The 14,351-nt window shown below is 40.7% G+C and overlaps 1 protein-coding gene across 1 annotated transcript in view; it reads right to left on the bottom strand.

The window, feature by feature from the left end:
• The window catches only part of slc8a2b (solute carrier family 8 member 2b), a 205,037-nt gene extending 204,369 nt beyond the window's left edge, over nt 1–668 (bottom strand). Inside the window, exon 1 of the mRNA XM_031741776.2 lies at nt 472–668. The gene's annotated coding sequence lies outside the window, so the exon portion shown is untranslated. The remainder of the gene's footprint in view (nt 1–471) is intronic.
• Nucleotides 669–14,351: the final 13,683 nt, after the last annotated feature.

The raw sequence follows: 14,351 nt of genomic DNA, 5'->3' as shown, positions 1-14,351 counted from the left end.
AAGCTGCGAGCCAATCAGAGGCTCATCATAGCATCTTGTACTGGATGTTCGACCCGTCCATTGCTGCTTTAGCTTGTTTCAGTGTGGCTGTGAGTTGTGGTGTGTGTGTGTGTGTTTCAGTCAGACCTGCTCTCTCCCATCATCATTGTGCATCTTATTTTCATAGCTTCCCCCAAAGTGCTGCCACTACAGTTTGATGACAGTGATTTCAGTCATGGCCTGATGGTGCAGTGGTTAGCACTGCTGAACTCGCTGGTTCTGACCTGCTGCTGTCATGTTTTGGCACAAAGTGGACTCTAAATTCAGATTCAGCACACCAGGAGCAAGTTTAAAGGATTTACAAACTAAAATTATTTTACGGAGAACAAACAGCAGATTAGTGTGGCAACATTGTCTCTGAGAACTAAACCAGGAAGTCTGCGAGTTATCTGTGTTGTGAGGATAGATCTTGAATAGATCTTGATATCTTACCAGAGAGATTCCAGAACAAAAGCTTTGGAGAAATCCGAGGAGAACAGGCAGGTTTTCTGCGTGATGGCTGGTGGTGAGCATAAGTCATGCCAGAGGAGGCCATACAGCGGCAACCAGGCTTCTTCGACAAGAGAACTCTGAACTAGTGGACAGGGAACATTCACACAGGGAGAACACCTAATGATCACCATGGTAGCTAATGATCTAGCAAGGATCTGCTGCACCATCCAGCCCTTGTTAAATCATCTTACAGGTAGATGAGTTTACGAGTAGCAGGTGTGAGAAGGACAACCCAAGAGAGATGACTCCAGCTGCAGCACTCCACCTGTAGCTCAACAAAAGGGAGAGAAAAAAAAAACCACCACCTAAACCTGCCCTGACCACGACAGCTGGTTGGGAGAAATCTGCAGCTCTCTCTGTTCCTACATGATGCTGCACTCAGCTTGACTCTCCTGTGCAGCGTCACAACTGTGCAATCTTTGTTTGTGCACCATACATAATACTCTCTGTCAGTAAAAACACTCTCCAAAGATGCACATAATATGCTTAGAGTCATTAAATGTCACTTCCTGATCAGTCTTTCTGATCTATAATGTCCTTACAGCATGAGGGATGTAAATGTGATACTGGCTCCACTGAAGATGTCCCACATCTTATTTTCAGCTACAGTCCTGAGACGCCGACCCAATGTTTGGTGTTTTTCGGTCCCTCAGGTTCTGATTATTACTAATAATCCTCAGGGTGGTTTTTTATTACTTAATTTTTCAGCTTTGTCTTTTCAATCTTTGTGTTTTTAGTTCAGTTTCTATTGTGTTCCACTGTGTTCCTGAGGTCAGGTTATCAAGTGTCCGTCTATGTTTGGTTGTCATGCCTATGTCACTTCCTATTTTATTTTGGTAGTGCCTTGTCTTGCGTGCCTGGTGTTAGGTTTATCTGATTTACTTCAGCTTTCTCTCCCAGGTGTCTTCATTCTGCCAAAATCACCTTTCTATGCACATATTGTCTCAGGCTCTCCTTGTCCTTTGTCGAGTTGTTCTTCATGGCTGTGTGTGACCTTGTTTTGTGGCTCTGAGGTTATTCTAGTGATTTCTTGCAACTTATTCCTTGGCGCCACATGACATATGTTTTGGATCCTTTGGGATTTTATTATGTCCTATACCGAAAGCATTAAAATCGGAATTTTTCAGATTAGATTCTGTGTCCTGCATTTGAGTTTGCAGCATGCTGTTCTATTTATTAAGTGGGGGGAGCCACAGGTGAGAAAATTTCCCCCCACTTTACATATAGTTTCTAAATGCAGAAATAAGGAAATGCCCTGCAGAAATACGCAATAGAAACACGTGTTTGTCTGCTGTTACCAGTATTTATGAATGGTTGTGACAAGGAAGTTTACTTTAACCATAGTGAGCTGCTCTGTGTTTGTTCCATTAAATTTACATTTCAGTTTCACGGGTCATGTTTTACTATGTGTCTTCATTTCCTGTTAGTAAGGCTGGGTAACAGGGCGGATCAGCAGACGAGGACATCTGTGTCATCAAAGCGTTATTGAATACATTCCTTTGAAAAAGAGCTGTCTTACTAATCTTACTTTTATATTGAATGATAAAATGTAAATCTGTAAAGTCACTTTACTTTAGCACTTCAAACTTTTTTACATTAGCAGCTCGTACATCTACGTAACAATCCTTGGCTAAAATAAAGAGCATGTCTACGGAGCTACTCCAGCATCATTTACATTTACAGCTTTTCACAGCTGAGTGATAGAATAAAAACCCCCAATGTTGTTAAACTCTGAATGTTATGGAAGACCCCATAAAAATTCTGCCACACTAATCTCTCAGTCAGGAAGTGACGACATTGGTTTTCATCTCTGTTTTTTTTCCTGACACCAACTGAGGTCCTATCATCCACATCTATTCATAACCGGGCTGATAACATGTAGAGTCAACTTAAAGCATAAAGAAGACAAATCCAGCATGTTTCACATTAATTATGTCAATGAAGGCTGAGCCAGAGCTGTTAGAAACGACCATGAAACACATAGAAGAAGAAAGAAGGAATTGGTTAGATGACCCCAGATTGACATCTGTGCTCCATTATTAATCTTACTATAAGAACTGGCTCTTAACACACACACACACAACCCCGTTCAGCTATCTTAGTGAGGACCCTCATTGACATAATGGTTTCCCTAGCCCCTTACCCTAACCCTAACCATTAAAAATGAATGCCTAACCCTGACCCTTACCCTAAACCTAACCATAACCTAATTGTAACCCTGACACTAAAACCCCATTTTGAGCCTCAAATATGTCTTTAAATGCCTTCAGAAATGTGAGGACCGGGTTGTGTGTCCTCACAAGTGACTGCTGGTTCTCACAAGTATAGTAAAATGCAGATTTCGGTCCTCACAAAGATAGCTAGACAGGAACACACACACACACACACACAACAAGGTGAACTAAATTATACATACATACATAAATGGTCAGGACAGGGTTTGCCTGCAGCAGCAGTTACTCTGCCTCCATGCTGATAAATGACTCACTTGAGTTCTAGCATGTGCGTGCTGGGAAATCAAGCTATTGTGGTGAATATGTAAATGAGCGCAGGCTGAAGATTTCTCTATAAATAACACGTTTATCATTAAATGATATCAAGGCGGTGGATGAGAGAGTACAAGCACAGACACAGAGAAGAAGTGACGTATACTCAGTGCTCGTTTACTTAAAGCATCAGATGCAAATGATGACTGGATTTGATGTGAACTGATTTTAGCTGATGTTTAAGGTAATAACACTGTTGGATGCTATGTTGGCAGTTTTTAAAGAGTAGAACAACATGCACGTATATGACTCAACATACAGACATGCTTTCACATTATGTCACTAACAAACATTTAGTGTACAGTATAGTTCCTCCATTTCCAGACAAATATGAGGACTCTGTACTTGTTCTACATCCCCTTTCCACAGCAAATATTTAGATTTTTGTAGCAGGAAGGAACAAACGCTACAAAAAAAGAGACAATGGCTCATTTCTATTCAAATGTGTCAGCGAGCTGTCACCGGGGGCCTGCGTGCACACTCTCAGTAAACTAAATCTAAATGATTAATCTCACTGTTTGCTCCTGTGCTTCCCAACTGGGACGTGTCAAAATATCCTCTGTGAAAAAAGCATTTGGTGTTTCTGTTCACTGGAGCAGAAACACCACTTTTTGTTGTTTCAGCACAAATGGTTGAGATTAATAGGTGTTTTTATTCTCCCTGCAGTAGATGGTAATGATGGGGAAGAGCACATTTGTATGAAATCATCATTCAGGTGAAGATCTGTCATCTCTGCCTGCTGCGTGTGGCTTTCTGGCTTAGAAGCCAATGGACAGAGCAGAGTAGTCGTACACCTGGTAATATGGTGCTCACCTTATGTTACCCTATTTGATACCTCCATATGTTCAGGATGAGAATACACAAAGTGTGGTTTATCCAGCACACAGCTTCAAAATACAGCCAGAGCTTTATTGAAGGAGTACATTTGTTATCTTACCAGAGAGATTCCAGAACAAAACGTATTTTATTTTGAAAATTGATCAGATGCTCTGTGCCATTCCTTTGTCTTCCTTGTTTCCCCATCTGCTCATCCATACATCCAAACACTGCTCCCTGCAAGTGAAAGTCCAGAGCAGAGCAGTGTTCAGTTACCTGAAAGCAGCATTATGATGGTATCTAAATATCATGTACCAATACCAATCAAAAAATGAGACCAAAATAATGCACTGACGCTCATTAACAAAGACTAATGAGGATCGGTCAAATGCCAACAACAAAAACAGTACAATAAATGATTGTGGGGGAATTGTGTTGGCTTATACAATAAAGGATTGTTCATACACAGGAAGACAGTTAATGTACCAAACAAATGAGAACAGGGGCCAGGCAACAGAGTCCAAAGACAGGTCGAACATTTTGACCAACCAAAACTTGCAGGAATTAGACAAAAACAGGACCCTTATGTTTACTTATTACAGTTCTTCTCTAGCACTGAGGCCTGAGTCCCTCTTTAAGGTTTGTGGTTATGATGCATCTGTGTCTAGCACTGACTGTAATCACATACATTATAACCTTGTTAGGACTGTTGGATAATCATATGCTGTTGAAACTTTTTGTCCTCTTGTACACAAAACCAGAAATGTCGCTGGTTGGATTCCAGCCGGAGACGGGGTTACGTCAGGAAAAGCATCCGATATAAAAACTGGAGATGCTTTGTAGCAAGGGAGCAACAGATAGCTTTACTCTGAGGCTGTTGTATGCAGGCTTCTGTGTTAACTATGGGGAACCTAATAATCCTTCAAAGGTTGAAGGTTCCATCAGCGAATGATCGTTTATGTTGTAGAATTTCTGTGTCACTTAAAAATATAAGATCAGCTCATTAAATATACTGTAGCTCTGTAATATGAACGCCTATTACCAAAAGTCAGATGAACCGCATTAACCATTCCCTAAAAGTCACAGAGACGAATGGATTCAACTCTTGTTTTGTGCTGGATAATAAACTTGTTTTGTTATTCTGCCAGCATGATTTATATTAAATGGTTTGCATGAATCATTCAAATGGTCTTTTAACTTTTTCTTTCCTCCTTTCTTCACTTGTTTGTCTTTCAGCTGACTGAACAGGGAGGAGGTCTGAGTGGGGAAATGTTCGCAGACAGAGCACTAAAACTGAGTGCAAACACACACACAAACACAAAAATATGCAGATATCAGCAGCACACCTGACACATCCAAACTTCTGGGAACATAAACACACAATTAAATACAGCAGAGTGACTGAAATGTCAGCACACACATGCTTAGACCCCCCCAACACCCCCCCACCCACACTAGCACAGTGACACGCAATAAGAAAGACACTGATGTGAGATAGCGTGCGCCCTCACACACACACCTGCAAAGAGACAAATTCAGCACCTTATGAGTAGACCAGGGCCCTGTTTCAGAAAGCTGGTTTAGTGCAAACTCTAGTAAGTATACCCTGAGTTAACGAAAACTCTGGGTTTTCGGTTTCACAAAGCGAGTTTAGATTAATTCTGAGTGAGTTACTATGACGACACACTCCGTGAAGCTAACCTGCCCCCTAGCAGGTTTACTTCAACTAACCCTGACTTTCTCCGCCTCTTTGTCGGAAACCTGAGTGTAGGAAGTGTCAGACATGGCGTGGCCCTTCCTTGAAGAGCCAGTAGATGTTGAAGCCCAAATTCTCCGCAGAGCTCTCCGCCGGGAGAGAGTGATTAGAGCGCGTTTTTGAGGACATTTTATCATTTCCTGATGATTTTCTGTGTGAACGTTACGTTTTTTTCAGTTATTCAAATAAATCTATAGTTTATTTGAATAACATCCTCAGGCCTTATATTGCTCATATAAGGCCTGAGGAACATCAGCCCCCACCTGTTTTTTTGATTTACATAGGACGGCCTCCGCTTTTTTTCTGTTGGCTATAACGGGTCACATTTGAGCATACAGAGTAAGCAAATATATACTTGTAATGTGCTCAGATAATTTCAAGCGCTTACAGAAAGAAAATTAATGTAGCCTCTAACTGCAATTGATTTACATAGGACAAACAGACCAAGCACTATGGCTCATAATACAATTACACCTTACCTGTTTGGACTATATTTTATTGTTATCTGCAGAGACAGTCATTCATTTGTTTGACTTGCTGCCAGGAACGTTTGGGGCCTGTTGGGTTGCACCTGCGCCTCACATCACAAAAATAAAATGTATAAAATAAAAAAGTGACTTCGTGTTTAAAATGAAATATAATAAAATAACGTGTTAAATGGGTGGAAATCCCTAGATCAATGTTTAAATTAACACTCTTATTGCACGCATTGACTCTGTCGGCTATGTTTTGCCATGCATGCTCCCTTTCTTTGCAGCTGAGGCTGTGTTACTTTTTCCCACAAAATTTGCATGTTATCGGCATATGCTGCCATCAGAATTTCGGCCTCAAGCGCTGTAAAATACATTGACCGCCAGCCAGTTCTTTCCACTCCGTCTCCATGGTGACTCGCTTAATCTGTGCTCCACTAATCAGGGCTTTATGTATCCTCTATTGCGAGTCATCAGCTTCTGCAGGAAGCACTGGGTGGAGTTAACTTGGGGTTAAAGCAACTGCGCCCCTGTTGATTGAACTAATTGTTATCAGCCTTTCTGAAACCGAATATTCGAGTTGGACAGTTCGGGGTTACTCAACCCTGAGTATCATTTTTAACTCTGAGTTTTCTAAACCCGCTTTCTGAAACAGGGCCCTGACGTGCATTCACACATAAGTATTGTTACAGAGACAGGTCTGCACAGACAGTCATTCACAGATGGATGAGCAGAGCTGTGTTTGAAGTCGAGTACAGCTTTAAGTTTCATAAACCGCAAAGGACTCTGGTAAGTAGTGGCAAGAGGTACTAGCGCGGGCACAGGCTTTCAATAGAAATCAGTTCCTGACTTGCTTCAAGATGAAATTATAAGAATAATGATAATAAAAGGTGAGTCTTTCATAGATGTCGTTCAGTGCTGTAGTGCCTTCAGTCTTAACGAGGTTGCCACGTGTCCTGCTCTGTTTTCAGTCATATATGGAAACCTCGCACCAATACACACATTTATTGGACAATATAAACAAAAAACAACAAAAACAAAAAAGCATGACAAACACTAAAGGTGTCATGGTCCGGATTCTAGTGACTTCGTGTTTATGTTGTGTTTATTAATATTTATTGATTTAGTGACTTTTCTGGGTACTTGTTAATTATTTCTACGGTTTAGGTGTTTCTGTGCCTTCTGTGTTCCTTCCTGTCATCCTTGTCTCCACATTCGTGTGTTTCCTGTTTTACTTTGACAGTCTGTGTCCGGTGTTAATGTATTCTGTTTTGCTTCCTTTGCTTTACTCATGACGTATCACGAGTACACGAGAACGCAAGTACGCACAAGTACGCATATTGAGAAACGGCAATAGTGTGTGCGTCCCTCTGTTCCTTGTTGGATCCCTCTGGTTGACGTTCCTGGTGTTTCCTTTGCTGGTCTACCCCACGCTTTTCCAGTATGTTTCAGGTTTGATGTTTAGCCTTCCCAGTATAGGTTTTGTGATCATCTTTCTAGTTGTCTCCCCTCAGGTTAATAGTCTGGGTGTCGTTCTCACCAGCACTTTGCCATTTCAGTTTCATTATCACTTCATCCAGTCCGAATACTTCCACTTACAAAACATCAACCATCTTTGCCCTTTTCCCACCCTCCATGGTGCTACGATCCTTGTCATTAGCCTTGTCACTTCTCTGATTGATTATTGTAATTCTCTTCTGTCTCCCTAACAAGTCTCTTCATAAACTCCAACTCCTCCAGAATCCTGCAGCCTGGATCATAACTCGCACATCACCAATGTTCTCCAGCAGCTTCACTGGCTGCCCGTAGACTCACGAGAATCACTTTCAAAGCATTGTTTTTCACCTTCATAATAACCTGGCCCCTGTCTGTGTAACCCATATCAACTACGCACTGTCACATGACCCACGTCAGCTGATTTGAGGTCCCTCTCCTGATTTGCTCCTTCCACGTCGCGGCAAGTATGAAAACCGGCTGTGGAGGGATACTTCCGGGTGCGACTCCTGCTGGGGCTGTAAGCTTATGGCGTTTAGAACAGCGTTGGAAAACAAAACGTTTTCTCCCCTCAATTTGTCTATAAAATCCTATCACCTCAGCGGTCAGGTTTTTTTTCCACACTGAATTGATCTTCATCATATTGAAGTGGCGAGCGGGTAGGACCATTCTTTTCCACTCTTTTCACCCACTTTGCCATCTTTGGATTACGGACATATTTTCCCCATTACATGAAGCTGGACCCTAAGGAGGAATTCCTTAAAAGTGAACTTTAAAAAAGGACCAAAAGGACTCTTGCACAGAGAATCACAGCATTAATTTATTAATTAATTGTGGGCATTTATTTATGTTGTGGTTTGTATTTATTATTTTGTTCCATTTCCCCCATTTATTCAATATATTTTTGTTTTTTCCTAAACAAGAATTTGCAGTCTCTGAGGTAAAAATCACATTTTCCGTTCTCTCTCTGTTGCACACAAAAACATACACCTCTTTGGAAAAACAAATTAAAGTATAATAAATGGCCTTGACAGCCAGCGCCTGTGATTACGGGGAAGATGAAACCGGCTTGAGTTCTGTCTAAATTAGAAAGTTGAGTAACGGACAAGTAGGATAAGAGAGGAAGATGAAATAAAGGCAAAGAGAGAAAAAATATGGGCTTTGTTTAAAATGCTAATTGTAAAGTGTGGTAAAAACTAAGTGGAAGTTAATGGCAGAGAAATCATTACTAACTCTTAAAGGAAATCAGCTGATTGATCCTCCTGCTGTGGCTGGGTGGAGGTGGTTTGTCCTTCTGGGCTTTATCAGCAGGAAATCTCAGCCTAATATTTAGCTACAGGGCTGCTGGACCTCAGATCTGCAGTAAAGGCCTATAAATAGTAAAGACTAGTCTGAAGACTCATGGCTCTGTTATTTAAGAAAGAAAAAGAATATAAAGGAGCTAAATACTGCATTATTACTATCCTGCTATTATAGTTAGACTTCCTCTTTGAGGAAATCCACATTCATGCCCCTTTTACAACAACCTGAGGGGAGCTAATGGATTCAATCCCATGCAAGACCTTTTCCAGTTTGGCAGCTGTGCAGACAAATATATAAATCATTCACTGGAAGAGTTGAACTGTTATGGTGCCTCCTTGTCAATTCTGTCTACTAGCATAACAGTTTACTTTAATCTTGAATACGTTGAGCTCATTTCTGAGTTCAATCATTTGTTTGAAGTCAAAATTGTGTTTTGAAAAAAAATAAATAAAATGTGAAGATTACAGTTGTTTCAAGACAAACTCTCTGTGTAGCACCAACTCACCTGCTTTGTGTAGATGAGTTGGTGAGTCATGTGTCGTAGCTTTGTGGTAAAACAGGTATTTTCTTTATTGCATGAGGTTCTCAATATCAGCATCCTTGCATCTGTCGATTATCAGCTGTTTAATTTTGTACAAATATTTTTTTCCTCCCTCCCGCAGCTTTTTATTCCATCTTTTCAACGTTCTTATACTCATCACTGCGCTGTGTTTATGAGCTAAAAGAGAAATCATTTCGTTCCTTGCAACTAAAACTGATTCTGAATTATGATTTCACCAAGTCATCTCCAAATTTGACTTTATTCTCAAAGTGATTGATGTTTTTAACACTGTGGCCCTAATACTCCATTGTATGAATGAGTGGCTGAAAGAGAGCAGACCCACATTGCAGACACAGAGACAGAACCGAGCTCAGAACAGCTTTATTACTCAATTTCAGGGAACAAAACATAAAAATACCAAAAACTCAGAGTAAACAAGAGTCGCAGCTTTAGTGATTGCAAAACGAACAGAACATACATGAAGAGAGAATGATGACAACGTGTCAAAGACCAGACAAGACTCAGAATAAATAGGAACAGTAGGGAATCAGGGCAGAGAGGACACACCTGGGGAACACAGCTGAAGGAATCTAACTGATGAAAGAAAGGAAGCAAAGCAGAGGATATACACAAGACACAGGACTGTCAGTATAAAACAGGACCAACTCACAGACACTTGGCCCAGACTAGGATATACCAACTTAACCCAGGGAAGAGAGAAACAAACAGACTGGAAAGGCTGGGGAGACAGGACACAGAGACTGGACCACACGGGAACAGAAAAATAAAAAAAAGCATGGAGACAAGGCTGATTCCTACAGAGGACAGAAGACATGAGGGAACGACCGGAGGGCCAGGCAGGAATACAACATGAGCAAAACTAAGACCAAAACTAGATGAGAATCTAAACTTTAGATTCTAAAGTTTTGTGTTTTAATATAAAGAGAAAAAACCTGGAAATAAGGGGGGGGGGACAAAAAAAACAAAAACAAACAAAAAAACAAACAAACAAAAAAAACAAACACTGGGGCAAAAGCCAACTATTGTAACACCTCATCAGTACTGTGACCAGCGAACATTCCTTCTGACAGGTGAAATCTACAGAAAACTGTATTGTAGGTGCCGTAGACCCATTATAATAATTTATGTGTTCGCATTTTGAAAGTTTTCTAAAACAAACCACTAAAAATCATTTTATAGAGTAAAATCTGACATTTTTAGCCAGATAAAATCATTTAGACTCCCAGCTGTCAGTTGTATATGTGGCTAAACTCGATAAAACAGGTTAAGCTGTCTGTTAGGTGATTATCATGGTGTCATTCTGAAAATAAACAGGCAAAAATAATAAAACCTTTTGCATGCAATACTTGCTTTTAACTCCTTCCAAAAAATGAAAGAAAAAAAAATATTCTAGCTGAGCTGCTCTCAACTCAGATATATGCAGGTTATGATAAGTCTTCACTTTAGTGCTAAAACATCCTGGAAATCAGTGATGAAGGTGACACAAATTCCCCATTAACCCAGAGCAGCTTATAAACAGGGTCAGGGAGATATGCTCTGCTTAGCGCTCTGCTTTTAAGGGTGTGCTTATTGATTTGTTCGCCTAGTTTGCTGCTTTTACTGTATTGAAACCTTACGGCTTTAAGACAATGTTGTCTGTTATATTTAGGGATGAGTGTGGAAGTATGTGTGTGATAAATGCAGGTACTGCCAATTTACAACAGGACAGTGGTTTATTGATTGCTTCGGTCTTCTTTGGACTTAAAGGTTGCCATGACTCCAATTCGTTCAGTTAAGGCAGATACAGCAAGTTAGAGTTTGGATGGATTATTAGACATTTCTGAGGATCCAGCAGCGAAATGGAACAGTCATGAGAGGTGTGACGCATTATAAAAATGAGATGGACAGGGTGAAAGCTTGAGATGATGGAATCTGAGGAGGACCTCAGGAAAAAAGGCAAATGTTGGAGAAATGTAAGGAAGTGTGAAAATTGAAAAGGTAGCGAGAGTGAAGAAAATGGGTTTGGAGAAACTTCAGAGAGAGATCATTATCATAAGACAGCTGTAATAGGAAGAATATGTTGCAGGAAGTCCAGAGCAAAAGGAAATGGATCTGAAATTGTGTGGCGATGCTGGAAATACAGGGGGGGGCAACGACTGTGCATCAGTGCGACAATGAAGGCATCGGTCCATCTTCAAAGCTGTACAGAACATCATCACCCTCTGCACTGAGACACACAGCACAGACACTCAGACTGGAAGTTTTCTGCTGTAATGAGAAGAGTGTGAGTGTGAGAGTGTGTACACCAGCATGAATTAACAGCACCGTATTGTCACACCAACATGTAAAGTTTGCAGCTGAGCTCCACCAGGCTAAAAATGGAAATAAGGAAGGACGAGGACAAAGAAGAGCAGCACAGAGATGGAAATGAGGGCCGGCGGAGGAAGAGGAGAAATGCCAGCAGACGAATGAGAAGTGCCGAGAGGCGACCTGAAATAAACATCAGGCCTGTTTGCAAGTAAGGAGAAGATGAAGGATGAGGGAGAGGATATAAGTATAACTCAAACTGCAGCTCCAGCATATTTCAAAACAGACATGAAGAAGAGCCGATAGGTGAGGTCAAGGCATTGATTAGCCACACTAAATATAACCAAAGAGAGCACGACATTGTGAAAGCGTCACAGATGTGCACAAACCTTTAGTGTACGTGATGCCAAGCTAAAGGCAAAGTGTGAGTGCCAAGTGATCTAGACTCCTCCTACATTTGTAGCAGTTAGTGAGGCTCTTGAGCTACACAGCAATGAAGCATTTGCAGTTCTACAAAAAGCAAGCAGCATATAGCTGTTCAGACAATCAGCTGATACATGCATTTCATAGACAAATGCATCTACCTTGTAAGAACAAACCAAGCACGTGTGTGTGATTTGGTTTTATATCGATTTTGTTCAAAAATATTTGTTCTTGGTCATTTTGTCTAAAAGCAGGTGTGTACAGTAAAATAGGCTAATTTACTCCTGTTTATGGAGGAGTAGCGTACTAGCATGTGTGTGGAAACCTTGTTAGTCTGCTCAAAACAATAAGTGCATATGTAAAGTTACTGTTGGATTTATGAAACATGAAGCTCACAAGGCTGTGTTGATCACCGTGCATATGTTAGTAAATCAGAATCATTTGGGCAAAACCGTCTTGTGCAATCTGCATACTGCCACGCCCCCATTTCTCTGTATAAGGAAACATGTTTACCTCCAGGTGGTGATGATGCCTGCACCGCTGAGGCAGGACAGCAGGAGAAGGTCTGACTTAAACTGAAACAAAGGAAGCACAGCTTCCACAGAAATGACTCTTAAAATAAAAGTTTAAACACCAAAGCTCATATGAACAAGAGTAACAGGCAACAAGAAAAAGAACAAACAGGTAGAGGAAAATTTGATCTGTCAGCTCAGCAGGAGACCAAAGAGAAAAGATTTTTGCAGCAGCTGTGTGGTAGTGCCAAAAAACCTCCAAGTGATGATATAAAGCAATGACAATTCATTTTTAATGAAAGATAAGATCATAGAAGATGATAATAATGTTGTCATCATGAATACTACTCATTTTAATTTTCGTAAAACATATAGGCCTTCGTTTGTAAAGAACAAACACATTCAGGTATTAAAATATTGTGCAAGTGATATGAGCAGGTTTTGTGTTCCTCGCCTGCTGATATCACTCAGCCCATGTTCTCTAATCCACCCACTGTATACTGATAACAGATCCTCCCTCTTGTCCTCTACATGCTCACCTGATTTCCAAAAAGAGCTGATCAGACAGCAGGACAGTTTAATGCCTCACCACGGTCCATCATAAATGAACTAAAGATTAAGTGATGGGATTTGTGGCTCTCACTCTCATGAAGCTTTGCTGTGCTGTACGTTTTTTCTTTCAGTTACACTGCAGGTAACACAGAAAAACAAAGTGTACTAATGAACAAGACTGCACATGTTGGTCATCTTAGTTTTTGTCACTGGCTTTTTGCGTTCCTAGGTATTACTTGACTCAGCACACAGCTGATTAAAAGGAGGATGTTCTTCTATTCTCGTGTTCGACTTAGTCTCAGGTTCACCAGCTGTCATTGACCCTGCTCCAGCGTCCTTTTTCCCCCTTTTGTAACACTTTCACAGCCCAGATTTGCCTTCTTGACCTGCATATCAATCAGAGACACTCACCTCAATGAAGAGACCACTTAGAGAAAGTGAGCTGGCATTTAGATTTGGTAGAATAAGCTCTGCTCACTGAAAGAGCGCTCAAAGAATGGAAGAAGTGATGAGGATTCTGCTAAAATCAGCAACAAAAAAACAAAACAAAAAAATGCTTTTGTGTAGCAAATATGAACAGATGACCTGTAGTTAGCGACTCGCAGGAGCTCAGATATTGATTCAATTACAGCATGAACAATAGACCAAGTTTGAGTAAAGTATACCTTTTTTTAGACAACCAAAGACTTTTGTGGTAGTAATAAAGCAAAGCCACCTCAATGAATACATACATATGTAGATTGCATTCATGAAAAACTTTATTTGTAAAGAGAATTGTCAGCAGACATCAAAAATGAGCAGCCAGAAGCAGGGACAACATCACCAAGTGTGCAGTGCCAATAAGTCTACTCGCAGAATCACAGCAGTGAAGATCAAGATCCAGCAACAGCACAGCCTCATTAACACAACCTGTACCCAACCAAAACATGCACACGCCAAGCAGCGTCTGACAGCAAACCTCACACTTCATCATGCTGAATTTAATGAATAGACCTCTGCTCTCCTTGCTTTTGAACTTCTGCCTGTTTGACATCCAGCTGACAGACCGTGTGAAGATGTGCACATTATTTACTCCTCAATCAAATCAGCACAAAAGACAAG

This window comes from Oreochromis aureus, linkage group 14 (genome assembly GCF_013358895.1).
Source record: "Oreochromis aureus strain Israel breed Guangdong linkage group 14, ZZ_aureus, whole genome shotgun sequence".
In the NCBI taxonomy this organism is placed as follows: domain Eukaryota; kingdom Metazoa; phylum Chordata; class Actinopteri; order Cichliformes; family Cichlidae; genus Oreochromis; species Oreochromis aureus.
The sequence above is the reverse complement of the archived record's forward strand: the minus strand, read 5'-3'. Positions and strand labels throughout refer to the sequence as shown.